This window comes from Parus major, chromosome 6, assembly GCF_001522545.3.
Source record: "Parus major isolate Abel chromosome 6, Parus_major1.1, whole genome shotgun sequence".
Classification (NCBI taxonomy): domain Eukaryota; kingdom Metazoa; phylum Chordata; class Aves; order Passeriformes; family Paridae; genus Parus; species Parus major.
In genome coordinates this window covers 2440144-2456868 of record NC_031775.1, presented here as the reverse complement: position 1 = coordinate 2456868, position 16725 = coordinate 2440144, and the positions used below count along the sequence as shown (strand labels likewise).

Sequence of the window (16725 nt, the reverse complement as noted above, 5' to 3'; positions counted from 1 at the left end):
CCCTGAGCCTCCTTTGCTCCAGGCTGAGCCCCTTTCCCAGCTCCCTCAGCCCCTCCTGGGGCTCCAGCCCCTTCCCCAGCTCTGGACAGTGTGTCCCCTGCCCTGGACACGCTCCAGCCCCTCCAGGGCTCTCAGGGCCCAGAACTGGACCCAGCCCTGGAGGTCCCTCAGCAGGGCCAGCCCAGCACTGTGACTGTGTGATGTGTTCATTCAGCTTCACATGGGCAATGTAAATCTGTACCTGCACCCAATGTATTCCAAAAAACCTTCAAAGCATTTTTTTTTGGTCTGTCCGTTCACATAACTTGTCCTAGTCACTGACACATCAGAAAAAAATGTGCTACAGGAGCATTATAAAGCTACTCTGACCTTTGTTTGCATTAAAACACTTAGAGAATTAATGGGAAACTGTATTATTACACGTGTAATAAAATAATAATAATTATTTCATCTGTGTTACAGCATTAACAGCCATTACAACTTCTTATGTGGAAGGCTGTTAATGGACAGTTGCTTTTGAAACTAGAAATATTTACCTTAATGGAGTTCTGAGAGAAACTAAAAAACATGAAACAGCTGAGTTTAAAATCTCTAAAGTATTATCAGAATAACTTCCAGAAGCACAAGGTGAAGTGCTTTGGTGTGTTTGCTAACACAAAGGGAGATTCCAGAGCGCTGATGTGCTCATCAGTTCCAGCAATTAAGTTTCCCGGGAGGAATGCTGTGTCATGTAACGTGTGACTCACAGAGCAACGTCCGCAGGAAACCACTCTTCTCCCTCTCTCCCTAAAAAAAGCTCAGCCTTTCTTGCAAGTTGAACTGAGTTCCCTGAGCAGAATTCCTCCAATTTCAGCATCATGTGTTCGAGCACGTCTGCAAGAAAGAAGGTGTATTTTAAACGCTGGCAGCAAACCAGAATCCTCTGGAAAATCAGCTGGAAACTCCTCCTGCTCCCCCCGTTCAGCAGGGAGTTAAGAAACACCTCGTGCTGCTGTGTTTGGACACGTGGTTGTCCTTTGCCCTCGCAGCAGTTTTGCAAGCCGGGATGCTCTGCCTGGCTGAGCTGATCCCGGGCACTCCCAGCCCAGCTCCATTCCCTACAAACCCCTGGAGAGAGCTGGGACAGCTCTGAGGGATCACACACATTCCTTGTGCACACACTGTAACTCTAAAAGAGATGGCAGGAGCAGCAGTGGGATCCCAAATCCCTGGAGGTCCACCAGGATATGGGACCTCACGGTGAAGCGTCTTCACTCTGTGCCACTTGTGGTCCAAGCAGCTCCTGGAGTTTTCATCTAATCTAAATGGACAAAATCCTTGCTCTGCTCATCATGTGTGAGTCCCAGGGCTGCAGGGTGGCCCAGCCTTCTGGTCTCTTTGGTTCAAGGCTGTGGTTGGCATTTACATCCTTGAAAAAACACATGGACCTTCCCAGGGGTGGCTCTGCAGAGCCCAACACCCAGCACCTCTCCAGGGAAAACTCGCTGGAATGGCAATTCCATCCAGGGCACCTGCAGTCACATACCTAGGTCAAAGCAAGAGTTTAACCCTACTGAGGTCTGTTTTGAGCCTGGAAGAGTGAAGCTTTCCAGAAAAGAGAAAAGGAGAAATGAGATGCCCTTTTCAAACCCCCCACTCAACAATAAGGAGATTTTTCATAGGGCAGGGTATCATTGCCATATGACTGCATTCCACATTCAACTACAGCACTTCCAGCTTGGGAGGTGCCAGAACTATTCCCTGATCTTCTTCTGCCCTCAGAAGTCTCATCACCCAGGTGTGTTAAAATCCTCAGGTTAAAAAACCACCTCAAGATTCCAATTTGCTTCTATCTCTTCCAAACCAAACATTTCAACCCAAAGGCCTCTCTTACAGATTGTTTCCTCACCAAATAATGCAATGGGACACAGATTGATGCCCCATTGATTTTTCCATCATAAGAGTTTGCTGTGTGCCCCACACCTTGGGACAAGGCTGCTGGTTTGTACACCAGCAGTTTGCCACTATCAGGTGCTCTGACTTCTTTAAGGCCTTAGACACATCAAGCAAAATCAACTTTTTCAATAAACTGTTTCAAAACAACAAACCCCAACCAACCAGAAATAAACCCAGCCACAACCCCAAAACCAAAGCAAGAGTTAATACAGGATGATGTTTGGTGCCAAAGGTCAACAGCAGGGCTCGTGGGTGTGGAGGGGGCTTTTTCCTGTTAAAGATAAATCAACCCTGTCTCCACATCCTGAGTGTCTGTTTGCACACCACAACCACACCGAGCTCAAAGCAGTGAGAAATCCACTCCTGGGGGCTCTTCAGCAAGGTGTCTGTTTGTTATCCCAAACACCTGACCTACACCTGCTGCTCCTGCCAGGAGCATCTCCCTCACAGCCACCCAGCAGATCCAGAACGACAAACACTCCACTCACAGAGCCTGAAGATAAAACACCCATTATTAATCCATTCATCCTGGCCTCCAGTTCCCCTTTTTGCCCTATGGAGCTGGCAGTCAATAGCCACAGGTTAAACGGCCCTGACATTCCCCCCTATCCAATACCTTTCTCATTAATAAGCATGATGCAGATTAATACTCAAATACACACTTCCTCTGTCCCAAGGGCAAAAGGAACAGCACATCAGGAGCGATAAGGAGCTGTTTGTGAGGGCTGCAGGGTGTTGTATTCCCAGTATCCTGTGTCAGGGCTTTACATTTGGGTGAGCTGTGCAATCCCATCATTCCAACTCTCGTCCTCCTTCTTGTGAGACTTCCCTGGCCACAAGTTCACCTGAGTTCTAAGGATGACCTTAATTAAGAGATGGAAAGAATAAATTATTCTCAGTAAGCCAGAAGCATTAATCCAAAAGGCTTAAAGAATTTACAGGGGAAGTGTGTTTATGTCCTCTTATCTCATCCTACAAAAAAAAGGGAACAGGCAGCAGTGCCACCACAAGCAAAGGTTGCTTTTGCTGTCACTCAGATAAAATCTAACTGTACTTTTATATCCACCAATGATCAAAATGCAATAGAAACTGGCCTGTTAGACTTTATTTTTATAACCTTAACCTTCAGTCCAATTTATTCTTAAAAGATGTTCAAGCATAAGCTCTGTGTAAGCATGAAAAATAACAGCCTGGTCCTTCTACCAGAACCCTTAAAATTCTGCTTTCTGGCATATATTTCCCCTAAAAAAAAATCAGAGTTCAATAAAATCCCAATTTGTATTTCTTAGAGGTATACTTTTCTACAATCACCTGAATTATGTGTCTCTCACTACAATTCCAAACAGGGACTTGAACAGAGACCTGAAGGAACTTCATCCTGCTCCCACCAAAGCCAATCCTCAGCAGCTGTGACCACAAAAAGCATAAAATCATGGAATGGTTTGGATTGGAAGGGACTTTAAAGATCATCTTATTCCACCCCCTGCCATGGCAGGGACACCTTTCACCATCCCAGACTGCTCCAAGCCCAGTCCAACCTGGCCTTGGACACTTCCAGGAATCCAGGGGCAGCCACAGCTGCTCTGGGCAACCTGCTCTGTCTGGGCTTCATCACACACTAATTAAGCTAAACTTATATTTACAACACAAACATATTATGCTGTAGCATACACAGAGCAGCTAAATCGAGCCATGGCCAAATACCTTTCCCCTGGCATTCATCACATATATTTTGGCTGGCATTTACCGTGCGCTGGCACTTGTGTTTCTGTTCTTGACAACACACAGATAATGTTCATGTTTTCAAACCCCAAAACATCAAAAACCCCTCACCAGGAGCACAGACAAAGGGACCCACTCTGCTTGATACTGACAGCAGAAGGACCTGGTGGTGCTGCTGTGAGTCCAGAGGAGGCCATGGAGATGCTCCAAGGGCTGGAGCCCCTCTGCTCTGGAGCCAGGCTGGGAGAGCTGGGGGTGCTCACCTGGAGTAGAGAAGGATCCAGGGAGAGCTCAGAGATACTTCCAGGGCCTAAAGGGGCTCCAGGAGAGCTGGAGAGGGACTGGGGACAAGGGATGGAGGGACAGGACACAGGGAATGGCTTCCCAGTGGCAGAGGGCAGGGTCAGATGGGATATTGGGAAGGAATTGTTCCCTGGCAGGGTGGGCAGGTCCTGGCACAGGGTGCCCAGAGAAGCTGTGGCTGCCCCTGGATCCCTGGAAGTGTCCAAGGCCAGGCTGGACTTTGGGGCTTGGAGCAGCCTGGGATAGTGGAAGGTGTCCCTGCCCATGGCAGGGGGTGGCACTGGATGGGCTTTAAGGTCCCTTCCAACCCAAATCATTCAGTGATTCCATGATTCTGTAGTACCCTGCTGCCTCCTGGTTATTCCCAGTGGACTACCCAAGGTTTTCACAGAGCTGATTCCACAGGAGTTAGGTGGGGTAGGTGTGTATCCCAAACTTGGGACACCACCATCCCTCCCATGCTCTCAATCAAAAAAAACCCTGTTATTTTTTAAGGACCTGTAACTACTCTCAAAGGTTGACCTCACTTGGGCACTATTGTGCTGAACCCACAATTTCCTTGAGCAAGAATAGCTCCATTTCTCACTCATCCACACCAAAGAGCTCCAATCCAACACATTTCCACAGAACTTCCACTGTCTGTTGTGTTTCCTAAAAATCACTGTCAGAGGTTTTACCCCTGCAATTACAGGTCACAAAAATACAGTTTGGTTAGGAGTTAAAAATATCTAACAGGGAGTAAAACGGTGAAGGTAAATACTTCAACTTTCTAGAGAGGTGGAATTGCTTTCTTGGCTGTTTATTTATACTGGACTGTTATATTTTCTCAGGGATTGGCACTTCTGCAAAAAAACAGGGCTCAAATATGCTCAGTTTCATACTGAGCACTTCAAAACCTTTGAGTGTTACTTTCTGTCTTCTACAGCTCACAATCAGCAAAAAACAGCAAATTCAGCTTCTGGTGTCAGAAAACCTGACCTTAACCAAAAGTAAATGCCTTTATTTTGCAAACTATCCTACAAACACAATACAGACTGTTCAGTCTCTATAAAACTATCATCCAAATTCCTTATTTTACATTCAGATGAGCACAATAATAACAGAAAGGCTTGGGAAGTTTCAGAATCAGGATCTGAAGGGCTTAGAAAGCTACAAATGAAATTCAATTTTACTCTAAGGAAATCACTTCCACAGTGCAATCACAATATTTGGGGGAGCAGAGGGAGAAGGAAAAACCCCTGTGCATCACCTGATGAGAGAGGACAGCAATCCCTGAGCTGTGCATGCAAGCAGCTGATGAGACAAATCTTGCTGGATTATTAAAGAGCCATTGTCCTGAGCCTGGAGGCTTTCAGCAACTCATTTCACAGCTCCTCTCTAAAAACCACCCGAGGTTGACGCCTCCGCCCCCCCGGAATGAGAAGTTCACGGGTTTTGGGGGTGTATGTCACTGCATTAGTCAAACAGAAAAAGGCGTTTACCTTCCTGTCCTTGCCAGGTGATCATTTCCTACGACTCTCCAGGCCTCCCTTCTCCCCAGGAGGAGAAGAAAGGAACGCTTTCTCCTGCAGGTTTGCTTTCAGTTTGGCTCAGACGGAGAGATTTCTTCCAAAGCAAACACTCCTGCAACGTCACCGCGGATATAAATAGGCAGAGGAGAAGGAGGGAGAAGCACAGCCCTTCTGGAGAGACTGGATACATTAGGAAACACGCAAGTAGGAGAGAATATCGAACAGAAATAGAGCCTTTATCTTCCTAAAGCTACACGCACAACCTCGACTCGGACACCACAGCCGGGCTGAACCATCCAAGAGAAATATTGCATCCATCCAGTCAGAGAGGGAGGTTCTCACATATCCCGGGGTTTTGCCAGGAGCTGTGCTATTTCTGCTGCCACCCTGGAGCTCACACACATGGCTGCACATCCAAATAAACGCCAGGAAAGCCACCTGCACCCACACACCCACACCGAGGTGGCACAGAAGGACCTGCAGGTTTCCACAGGCCACTGTCCACAGAAGTTGTGGCTGCCCCTCGATCCTGGAAGTGTCCAAGGCCAGGCTGGACTTTGGGGCTTAGAGCAGTCTGGGATAGTGGAAGGTGTCCCTGTCCATAGATCTCATCCTCACAGACAGGGATGTGAAGGTCTGGGCAACTCTGGCTGGACCATGGGAGTTCAGAACCCTGAGGGAAAAAGCTGCATGGCAGCCCTGGACTTGAGGAGAACAGACTTTGGCATTATCTTCAGGGGTGTGCCTGAAGAATCCCATGGGCTCAGAGAGCAAAGGGACCCAAAAGAGCTGGTTGATAAGAAGAATCACCTCCTCCAGGCTGAACAGACCATCCCAACAAGCAGCTGATTGAGCGGAGAGGGCAGGAGGCCCCTGTGGAGGAGCATGGAGCTCCTGACCAGAGCCAAGTGCAAAGAGCAGGGCAGGGGATTCAGGAGGAATCTGGGAACACTGATGGGGCAGGGATGGGGCTAAGAGAGCCAAAACTCATCTGGAATTGAATCTGGCAAGAGATGTGAAGGCCGCCAGTGAGGCCAGCCTCCAGGAACTGCAGGCCCCTGAGGCCAAAGGAGAAATACAGACAAGGAAGACTTATCCCCAGCAGAAGAGGATCAGGTCAGGGGACTGCAGGCTGTAGGACATCATCCCATGGGATCTGCTGGCATGGATCCACGAGTGCTGAGGGAGCTGGCTGCTGTCATTGTGAGACAACACTTGATGAACTTTGGAAACCATTTCCAGTTAGACAAACCATTTCCAGACAGACAAGCAGGTGATCAGGAGTAGTCAGCACAGACATATGAAGGGAAACAATCCTGCTTCACCGGCCTGACCTCCTCCTAGGATGAACCAATCTCAGTGGATGAAGAGAGTGCAGAGGATGTTGTCTGTCTTGGCTTTGGCAAGACTTTCAACACTGGCTCTTCTCACACCCTCAGATAAGCTGCCAAAGTATGGAGCAGGCAGGAAGGCAGGGAGGTGGGTGGAAAAGTGGTCAAACGGCCAGGCCCAGCATGGAGTGGTCAGTGGCACAAAGTCCAGCTGGGGGACAGACACGTCCCATGGGTTGATATGAGAGCCAAAATCATTTAACCTCATTGAATGACCTAGAGGATACACAGAGTGTACCCTCCACACTTTGCTGGTGACACAATAACTGGGGTGAGTGGCCAGTACACCAGAGGGTCACCTTGCCACTTGGATGAACTCTAAAAGGCCAGAGCAAAGGGCAGGCAGGAGCCTCACAGTGCTCAAACAAAGGAGAGGCAGAGTCCTTCCTTCACCTGGGGGAGGAGAGTGACCCCAGGAGCCAGCACAGGCTGGGAACTGACAGACTGGGAACAGCTCTGCCAAGCAGGACCTGTGGGTCTGGATGATTAAAAGCTCCCAGGAGCCAGCAATACACCCTCCAAAGCCACCAGCATCCTGGGCTGCATGACAAGAGTGACCCTTCACCTCTACTCAGCACTGGCGACACCATTCCTAAAGTGCTGGGCCCACTTCTGCACTCCTCAGTGGGAAAGAGACATGAACACACAGGAGACAGTCTGGCAAATGGCCCTGCACGAGCAGCTCTGGGTGACCCTGCTTGACAAGGTGACCTTCCAGAGGTCCACGCCAGGCTCAGCCAGGCTGTGATCCTGGGAGCCTTCAGCCAGTTCACTCTCACACCCTGGATATCATTTTTGATACCCACAGGAATTCAGAAGTAACGCCTCAACCCTGTCTAAGCACAGTCCCACGCTGTCAGAGCGCTGACAGGTCACAGCCCAGCTCAGCAGGAACAACTGACCCATGTCCTCGCTCACTCCTGAGGTAGAGATTCAGCTCCCAGCCCTTGCTAACTCACCTTGGCTGTGGTTTGACTCCACTTCTGCTTTCTCAATGTGACACCAGGGTTAGAGATGGGCAACCTGAACAGACCAGTCAGGAGCTGTTTCATCACTCACATTCCATAAAGATCCCTTGTAGCCTCTGTCTCACTCAAGTTTTGCTTCTCTTTTGCCTTTTCTTTTCTTCTCAAACATCATCATTGGGATGAATGCTTTAAAAAAGCCCTCAGCCCCACAAATGCTCTGTTACACCTCTAAAAACCAGAGGGTGATTATCCTCTATTAAAGCAAGAAGAGTCAAACACAGATATCATTTAGGTTTACAAGCCAAAATCTCCATTAACTTAGGAGATAACTACTTCTTGTTGGTGTTAAACAACAGAAACAGTAGTTGTTTTTTTTTAAGGACAGGAGATAAATTCAAGTTGAAATTAATTTAAATCTCCAACATTCCCCATTCCCACAGCTAGAGGTGGTCTGGCAAAAAGAGGCCAAGTATGAGCCATCAGCAACAGAGGGAAGTACAAAAATTTGATCTTACCTATCAATATTTCACCCTCAAAAGGACTGACAGGGAAGACTCCATGCCATATCCAGGGTTTTGTCCAAAAGCTCCCAATAAAACATGTTTCTCTATAACTGTCAGCGCATTTGCCTTGCCTGGTTCTCAGTTTAGCACACCTCCTCCTCCTTCTCCTCTCTCTGCAAATACACTGGGGGCTGAGCAGGGACAGGGAGAGCCCAGCTGGGCTCTGCTGTGGTGGCAGCTGGCACAGCTGGGGCCAGGGCACTCGAGGTCTCTTCACACAGCAAAACAAAGGCACCACTGCAGTTTTAAACTGACTCCCTGCAAGCATTGGTCCAAAGGGATTTAAGGCCATCCACCCTTCTGGCTTCTTGCCGTGGGTGTTTTCCCAGTGTTAGCCTGGTGTCACCAAGGCCAGATGCCCCACATTACAAGGGACTCCTGGGGTCAGCTGGCCCAGTCCCTGCCCCAAGCAGGTGCATTTTCTGGCAGGGTCTATGGATCCAAGCCATACCATGGCTTTGTCCAGGAGCTTGGGAAGGTTTCTATGGACTGTTCTGCTCACGGCTACCAAGCTGGATTCTAGCATAACACAAAAGGCTGGGCACAGAGCGTCTGAGAACAGCCCTGGAGAAGGACCTGGGGGTGATGGGGGTGAGAGCTGGGACCCAGAGACCCCCCCCATGCCCTGGGCTGAGCCCCAGTATGGGCAGCAGGGGAGGGGGGGATTCTGCCCCTCTGTCCCTGTGCTCAGGTGAGACCCCACCTGCAGAGCTGCCCCAGCCCTGGGGCCCAGCACAGGAGGGACCTGGAGCTGCTACAGAGAGTCCAGGGGAGGCACCAGGTTACTGAGGGGACTGGAGCACCTCTCCCTACAGAGTCAGGCTGGGAGAGCTGGGGCTGCTCAGCCTGGAGAAGGGAAGGGATACAGGAGAGATGGAGAGAGTTCCTGCATCAGGAACTTGAGTGCCAGGACACAGGGTATGGGTTCAGACTGCCAGAGGGCAGCGATAAATGGGACACTGGGAAGGAATTGTTCCCTGGCAGGGTGGGCAGGCCCTGGCACAGGGTGCCCAGAGCAGCTGTGGCTGCCCCTGGATCCCTGGAAGTGTCCAAGGCCAGGCTGGATTTTGGGGCTTGGAGCAGCCTGGGATGCTGGAAGGTGTCCCTGCCCATGGCAGGGGTGGCACTGGGTGGGTTTTAAGGTCCCTTCTAACTCTTCTGGGATTCCATGAGTAGGTGCATGAAGAGACAGCCCCAAAATAAAAGACATTCCCTGCAAAGATCTGCACAAGGGCTCAGATTCTCAGCTCACAATTTTATCTTTAAAATTCCTGCAGCTGTGACCATGAAGACAGCATCTCCAATATCAAAGCAGCTCCTCCTGGGGAGGCTGAGGACTTGCCTTACACTTGTGGCACTCAGGGCACACAAGAATCCCCATTTATATGGGACTTGGGGAGCGTGAGCTACTGTTTCACACTGAATTAAACCCCATAAAGCAGAACCAACTAAACACAGAAAGAACTACTCTGGACTTGCAAGAGAAAAGAGAGGGTGTTAACTACAGCCCAACTCAGCTCCTCACTGCCAGCAAAGCATCACCAGCCTGTCTCTGTGTTACCCTGCTGGAAGAGAGTGGCTCCTCTACAAGAGTCACAAGTGGAAGGTACCAGCAGGTTGTACCTGGCATCAAAACCCAGAACAAATCAAACCAAGGAGGAATCAGGGACACTGCATGTCCAGCACATTGCTGTGAGATCCACCCCAAAGATCCTGGAATGCTGCTGGCAGAGTAAGGAACAATTAGCCAAAGTTTCAGGGAACCGGCACACACGTGAAGAGAAATAATTATATATGGAAATTGCACATCAATCCAGAGGCAGCCAGGACTCTATCCTGCCCCAAAGAAGCAGATCTGGAACCTGGGGATCACCTGAGGCAGCTACATACCCAAGATGTATTTTCAGAGTGGTGCTGAATCAAGAAAGCAGGAAGCACAGGGAACACCCTTACACCCACACTGAGGGCATGAATGATGACCAACAATAAAATCAACACAGCACAGCCAGGGTTTTCATTACAGACTCACCCAACAGGAACCCAAACAGAATTTAGGATCGTTCATCTGGTGACAAAAGGAATGGTGTTCTTTCCCTAAATACACCCTGTAATAGGACAGCGTGACAGAGATGGACACAGCAGCTCTCCCTCCTGCCTGAGAAAAGCTGTGGGACTTCGTGTGGCTAGTATGTTACAAATTCAGGAAGATTCTGGCACAAAAGACCTCCATTATTCATTAAACACTTGCAATACCAAGATATTCCTCCTCTCAGTCACTGCCTTTGCTTAGTTGCTCTTGCTGTTATGAATGTGACCCTTTGTTTATACAGCAAAAGACTGGTTTTGGTACGCTACTAAATAAAGGAAAATTCAAGCTTCCACTGCAACTCTAAAATAAAACAGGAAAAAACTCACTTTGTCTTCAGCATCCCAAAATGGACCAGGCTTTCCAGGGCTTTCAGTGCTAGATGAAAGCTGACCGTAGAAAATTCCCTTGTAAATGTTTATTATTCTAATTTTAACCTATGGACATTTTTAGGGCCAATAAAAAAACAATATCAAAACCCAAGAGAGCAAATAATCCATGCAGTGATTCTCTCTTGCCTGTGCTGGTTCAAAAGTAATTCTGAGATTTGGGGGTAGGGTGATATTTTTATTTTTAAACCTCTGTTGAACTTCTTGTACTGGAAGCATTAAATCCCACCACGATGTCAGATCAAAACAAGCCTCTAAGAAAGGAAGGGGCATGGATTCCCATGGGAAACAACATTGTCCAATATAAATACCTCACCAGAACCCACTGGGCAGCAGAAACTCCTTTTTAATTAACTTTTTTATGGTGAAAGGAACTCAAGGAACACAGGAATACCCTGTGCCAATACACTCTGGGTAAGCACTTCCCCAGGCTCTGTTGGATCCTGCAGAGCTCTTTCATTCATCCAAACTCTCCAGAAGTGTTCAAAACACTTCTCTCAAGCCTTAATTGCATCTTTATACATCCAAACCAGATACACTGTCATGGTTCCACAATAATTCTTGTGCCCAGACCCACTCCTTTGGCTTCTTCCAGGAGAACAGACCACAAAATCCTTGTGGACAAGAATGAGAGCAGCAGCTCAGACCAGACTGTGCAGAGGGTGTCACCTGCAGAGGCTCATCACAGTGGCACAGGGACCACAACTAGCCCAAAATCTCTGGGCAGATCTCCAGGACAGCAGCTCTGTTCTTCTTTATACTCCTACCCACAAAGGTAATCCCTTAAGGTGCAACCAGACACCCTGCAGTGTGTTTTGGAGAGTTACTAAGAGAAGAAAAGACAAACAACCAAACAACAAAAGCCAAAATTGGCCAGTCCCTGGGGGAGAACAGCTGCCTGCAGGGATAAACTTCACTTGCAGACAGCACCGTGCTGGTGCCAAAAGGCTTTCCCCAGCAATTCTGACCTTTATTCTTTGGCCAGCCTCATCCAAAAAAAGCAGTGAGAAGCAGTGTTCCAGTGTTTCACAATTCTGGCACTCCTGGCTGTATTATAGCCTACAGTCTTCTTCCAGATTATCATCAATCCAAGTAACAAATCCGTAATTTAGCTGTTTAGCTTCCCTGTCCACCCCACGAGCTCACCACACCCTGATGGGACTCCCTTAAGGTGAAAAATGCACCTCCCTATTCCCTCAGTGGCCAATGGCCTCTCAGTTTGATCTGCTGCTTATTTTGTCCCACCTGCTATGGGAGCTGGCATTTCCCTGTCAAATACAAACTGAATTATCCTATTCCAAGTCTATTCCAGGGAGCACACAAAGGCAAAGTGGAGCCTGCCCTTGACCTACAGATCAGAAAAGGCACTGTTCTCTGAGGGTGTCATCCCTCTGTCTGTCCAAAGACATCCTATGGAGACTTCACTTTGTGTCTGTGCTGCCCTAAACCCTTATCCTCCCTCTGTGTCAGAGTTGCAGTTTGATTCCTGAGGTCACAGCTGGGCTTTGTTTGGAAGGTTCTCACCCTCCCTTGTTTTTTTCAATCCATAAACCTACACACCCATAGCTCCAAAAATAAGAAGTCACAGCAGAAAAGGGCCTCCAACACAGCATAAAAAAACCTAAAGCACAGCATCAATACAAAAGCACTTTTAAACACAGAAACCCAAAACCTCAACAGCACCAACAAAGTGCAATAATGAAATCTTTAAATGAGCCCAGGTCGATAGACAGGATGCCAGTGAAGTGACCTGTGTGACAGGTTACAGCTGTTTGTTGGGGGAAAAAGTCACACAACTGCTCACAACACTTCTGATTCAGTTCTTCCCTTTAGTTTTCAGATGCCTGGGTTAACTGAGCTGGCCACATATCACAGTTCTCTCCCATCTCCAGTTTTTCTGTCCCTGCAAGCTCTGTCTCACACAACAGGTCAAAGACTTCAGCAGTGTCACAGCAGCACTTTGCATATGATAGCTTAGAGGAAATAGCTCCTTGTTAACCATTCCAAGGGTAAGAATCAGCAGGAAAAGGCCATTGCAGGCAGCTTATGAAACGCTGGTAACAAGAGCAGCGGGCAATCCTGGAGGGGAAAGGCACCAGCCAGCCCGGTTTTCATTGGGAAAGAAGAAACCTGACAGCAAGACAGCTCAAAGTTATTAAATCTTACCTAGATGAAGGCATCTCTTTCATTATCTCCTTATTAAATATTCCACACTTACAACGGATACAATGGCAAATCTCTACATACAGGGTAACCATCCTCTGACATCCACCCAAACTGCAGAATCATGGAATGGTTTGGGTTGGAAAAGAGCTTAACCTCCCAACCCCCTGCCATGCAAGCAATCAGTAACTAAATACCAGGTCAAGGAGTTTTCCTAAGCTATTTATGCTCAAATCATCACAGACTGTGCAGAAGACGCAGAGAAAAAAATTAAAAGTATGAGTTAATAGAGTCTTGCTGCTTCCTGCTGCACACAGGCTTGTTTTTTTCCTGCAATTACAGAAGAGGGATTTTTATTTATTTTTTTTTCCAGCACCACTTTCAGCTGCCACAAGCAGGCTATTGTTTGGATTTACCCGGGCAGCAGCAGTCCCCACGCAAACCCAGGGCAGCACGATGGACTGCCTGAAACTGCAAGGGAACAGAAAGGAATTCAGTCCCGTTAGGACAAGAAGAGAAATTTGTACTAAATACCTGCTTGGAGCAAAGCCAGAGGAAGCACATCAGAGAAGTCCTGGGATACTTCCCAACATCCAGGTGCCCGCAGGGATGTTGTGCATCAGGTGACAGCTCAGCAGCCTGTTCCCAGCACACATCACCCAGCTGGAGCCCCAAATCCAGGCAGCCCCAAACTGCTCAGACTACATCTCCTGCCTCCTCCCCCGCACACACGGCATCCTCTCCCATTCAAGAAGTGATTCCCCAGCCCTTGGACACACCAGAATGACTCATCTGGGTGCACTGGTGCCTTCACTCTGAAAACTCCTGCTTGCTCTCCCTGGCTGAGGGACTGAAATGCTGTGAGCTCACTTGTAGCTGTGGCAACAGCAAATGCAAATCCTGCCACAGTGAAAAACTTCACCACCGACTCCTCCAGTACACGGGGACTGTGTGTGAGCAAAACCAGTTTTTTCTTCTTCCTCCCTGAGGATAAATTTGGTTTGTGAAAGCTGTGCCCTAAAGCGAAAATCCAATCAGCAGGGCAGAGTTAAAGCAGACACACATTGCTTTAGCAGTGCTTCAGTGCACACAGAAAACAGGCAGAGAAGAGTTTGGAAACAGGATGCAAGAACAGGTTTCAGGTCTCTCACTCCAAGGGCTCTACACACTGTTTACACCTGGTGAGGAGCTACTCCATTTGCAGCCTCGAGTTTCAGGCTGAGCCAGTCATACCATGACTGGTTTAATACAATAAAGTTACAGTGAATATACAGACATAGAGGAGAAAATGGCTTTCAATTAATTGTTCCCTGGGAGGGTGGGCAGGCCCTGGCACAGGGGGCCCAGAGCAGCTGTGGCTGCCCCTGGATCCCTGGAAGTGTCCAAGGCCAGGTTGGACTTTGGGGCTTGGAGCAGCCTGGGATAGTGGAAGGTGTCCCTGGCCATGGCAGGGAGTGGGATGAGATGGGCTTTAAGGTCCCTTCCAACCCAAACTGTGTTATGATTCTATAATTAAATTATCCATTTTTCAAAAAATAATCAGAATTTAAAAAAAAATAATCAGTATATCTGAATGCAAAACCATAAGCTTTTCTTGGGGTATCAGCAGGATATTTCTAACAAAAATGCAGGCAGTAACTGCATACAGCAACCAAAGATTAAAAACAACTGATGGGGGTGGTGAAGAAAGAGGGGAGAAAAAAAAATTAAAAAAAAGCAAACCTCACCTAACAAGTTTCCAGCAGCAAAACCTGTGTGAACTGCAAGACCCGAATAGCAAACTTAGCTTTGGTGAGAATTGTGCCTCACTCCCAGGGTATCTACCTGTGGTTAGCAGAAACTTCTCACACAAGCTGTAATATCCTGAGTGGCAAAGAAAGAGTAAACTCCCACCGAAGCTTCCTGCATGTTGAGAAGTTTGGGTTGGGAACTCGGAGATTTCTGGGCTTGCTGGGGGCCGGTGTTGGTTTGGAGCGGGGTTGCTGCCTTGTGTTTTGTTGTGTCCCTTTCAGAGGGCAATTTGGGTTACGGAGTGCAAACCCCACGACCTCACCTTCACTTGTGAGTGAGCAGAACCAATCTAATCCCACAGGCACGTTATTCTATCTGGGAGCAAAGCAAATGAGCTAAAAACGAAGGAAAAGGAGAGTTACCATGGGATACCGGGATGCGTCACATCTCTTGGCTCTCCTGGCTCCACGTGACACCTCAGCCGCCAGTGAAGAACTCGGCAGATGGGATAGAGAAAAAAAAATGCAAAAAGGTCCCTAGATTATAGCAAAGTTTAGGCTTTAAAATCTACTGCTTATGGCTACAGAAATAGAGGCAACAATATTTATCTATAAACCAAACTGTCTATAAATCTATTGCCACCGAGCAGTAAATACACGCTTTCCCTTCCAGCAGTCGTCACCATCTACACTTTTCAGTTCCCTACAGTAAATTTAGTCCAAGCACATGCAGAAATACCGCCCTTGCCATCTCAGAGAGAACTATTGCTTGCCTTTCAGAGGAGGCAAAGCAGGTCAGTAGCTTCCACCTCGCTCATAAATACAGAAGCAGCCACTTGACAGCAACAGACATGAGCAGTCAGAGTTCAAGAGAGATCAGAAGAGGGATAAATCACTTGGAATTTACTCTCCAAGTTATCGCACAGGTCACCAAACCCATGCCTTGGGCTGGAGCCCACTGAACCAAGAGTGTCTTTTTCATTTCCAAGGTATGGCTGTTGAGCATGTGTGCACAGCATCAGTGATCCCACACATGCTCACTCACACTTGGGCTTCTACCCCACTCAGACCAGGATCGATTCTTCAACAGCTCCTGCTCCAAGCCCTTCTTCTCAGCACAAAATCCTAGAGTAGTCCAATGTTTGAGGATTTCTCCCCTCCTTTTACAGCAGCCAGTTTCTTTCTAGCAGATCAAAACAGCTCTGATTCAAAGGACATTATTCCAACTCCATCCTCCTCCACCTCCCAAAGCCTCCTAACACCCACATGCTGCTGAACGTCAAAATCTCCAGGGAAATTCAGTCCTTCCATATGGCAGCCAAGCAACCCCCCCTGTGTGTAGTAAAAAGCACCGTGCAGCGTAAGGAACCTTTGCCCTCCCTGGGTGAAGGTGCAATCCCAGTGTTCCAGCTCTACCCAAACATTGCGTCAGGCTGGGGAATCGAGTGTGCAGGGACATGCTGGGCCCATCTGTCTCCAGTTCACCAGGGTAACCTGATCGTTACCCCAGCACCAGCTGGAACACTGCCATCCCAACCCACCCGGCTCCCAGCACGCTCCAGACTGCAGAATTTTGGGAAAGGAACACAGCCCAATCAGCCAAGACAACTGCTGCTATCATCTGCTCCTAAACACCAGCTTTTTACCACCTGAATCACTTGCTATTCCTTGCCTGTTTCCCATTACCTACCAAAAGTAGGAAATAGTATGGAATCCAAAAAATCCCACGTTACATCTGCTACTCCAGGCTGTAGCCCCTGTGTTACACAGCTACACAACAGCTGGGTGTTATTTCTGACCTGCTTACAAAACGAAGTTTCATGTTTCTACAAAAAGTTTAACACAGACAGTGATACCTTTTTCAACAAGGGGAATGAAGGTCCTGGGCAGGAACAACCCCAGGGACCAGCACAGACTGGGGGTCCCTGCTGGAGCAGCTCTGTGGGGAAGGACCTGGGGGACAC

The 16725-nt window shown here is 48.2% G+C and overlaps 1 protein-coding gene across 6 annotated transcripts in view; it reads right to left on the bottom strand.

The window, feature by feature from the left end:
• SGMS1 (sphingomyelin synthase 1) overlaps positions 1–16725 on the bottom strand; it is an 87624-nt gene that overhangs the window by 37563 nt on the left and 33336 nt on the right. The window contains exon 1 of one of the 6 annotated variants that reach the window (XM_033515472.1): positions 15185–15990. The exons of 4 other annotated variants lie outside the window; for them this stretch is intronic. The gene's annotated coding sequence lies outside the window, so the exon portion shown is untranslated. Of the gene's footprint in view, positions 1–5441; positions 5568–15184; positions 15991–16725 lie in introns of those variants that run through there. One more of the 6 variants, XM_015633265.3, reaches the window with a different exon arrangement.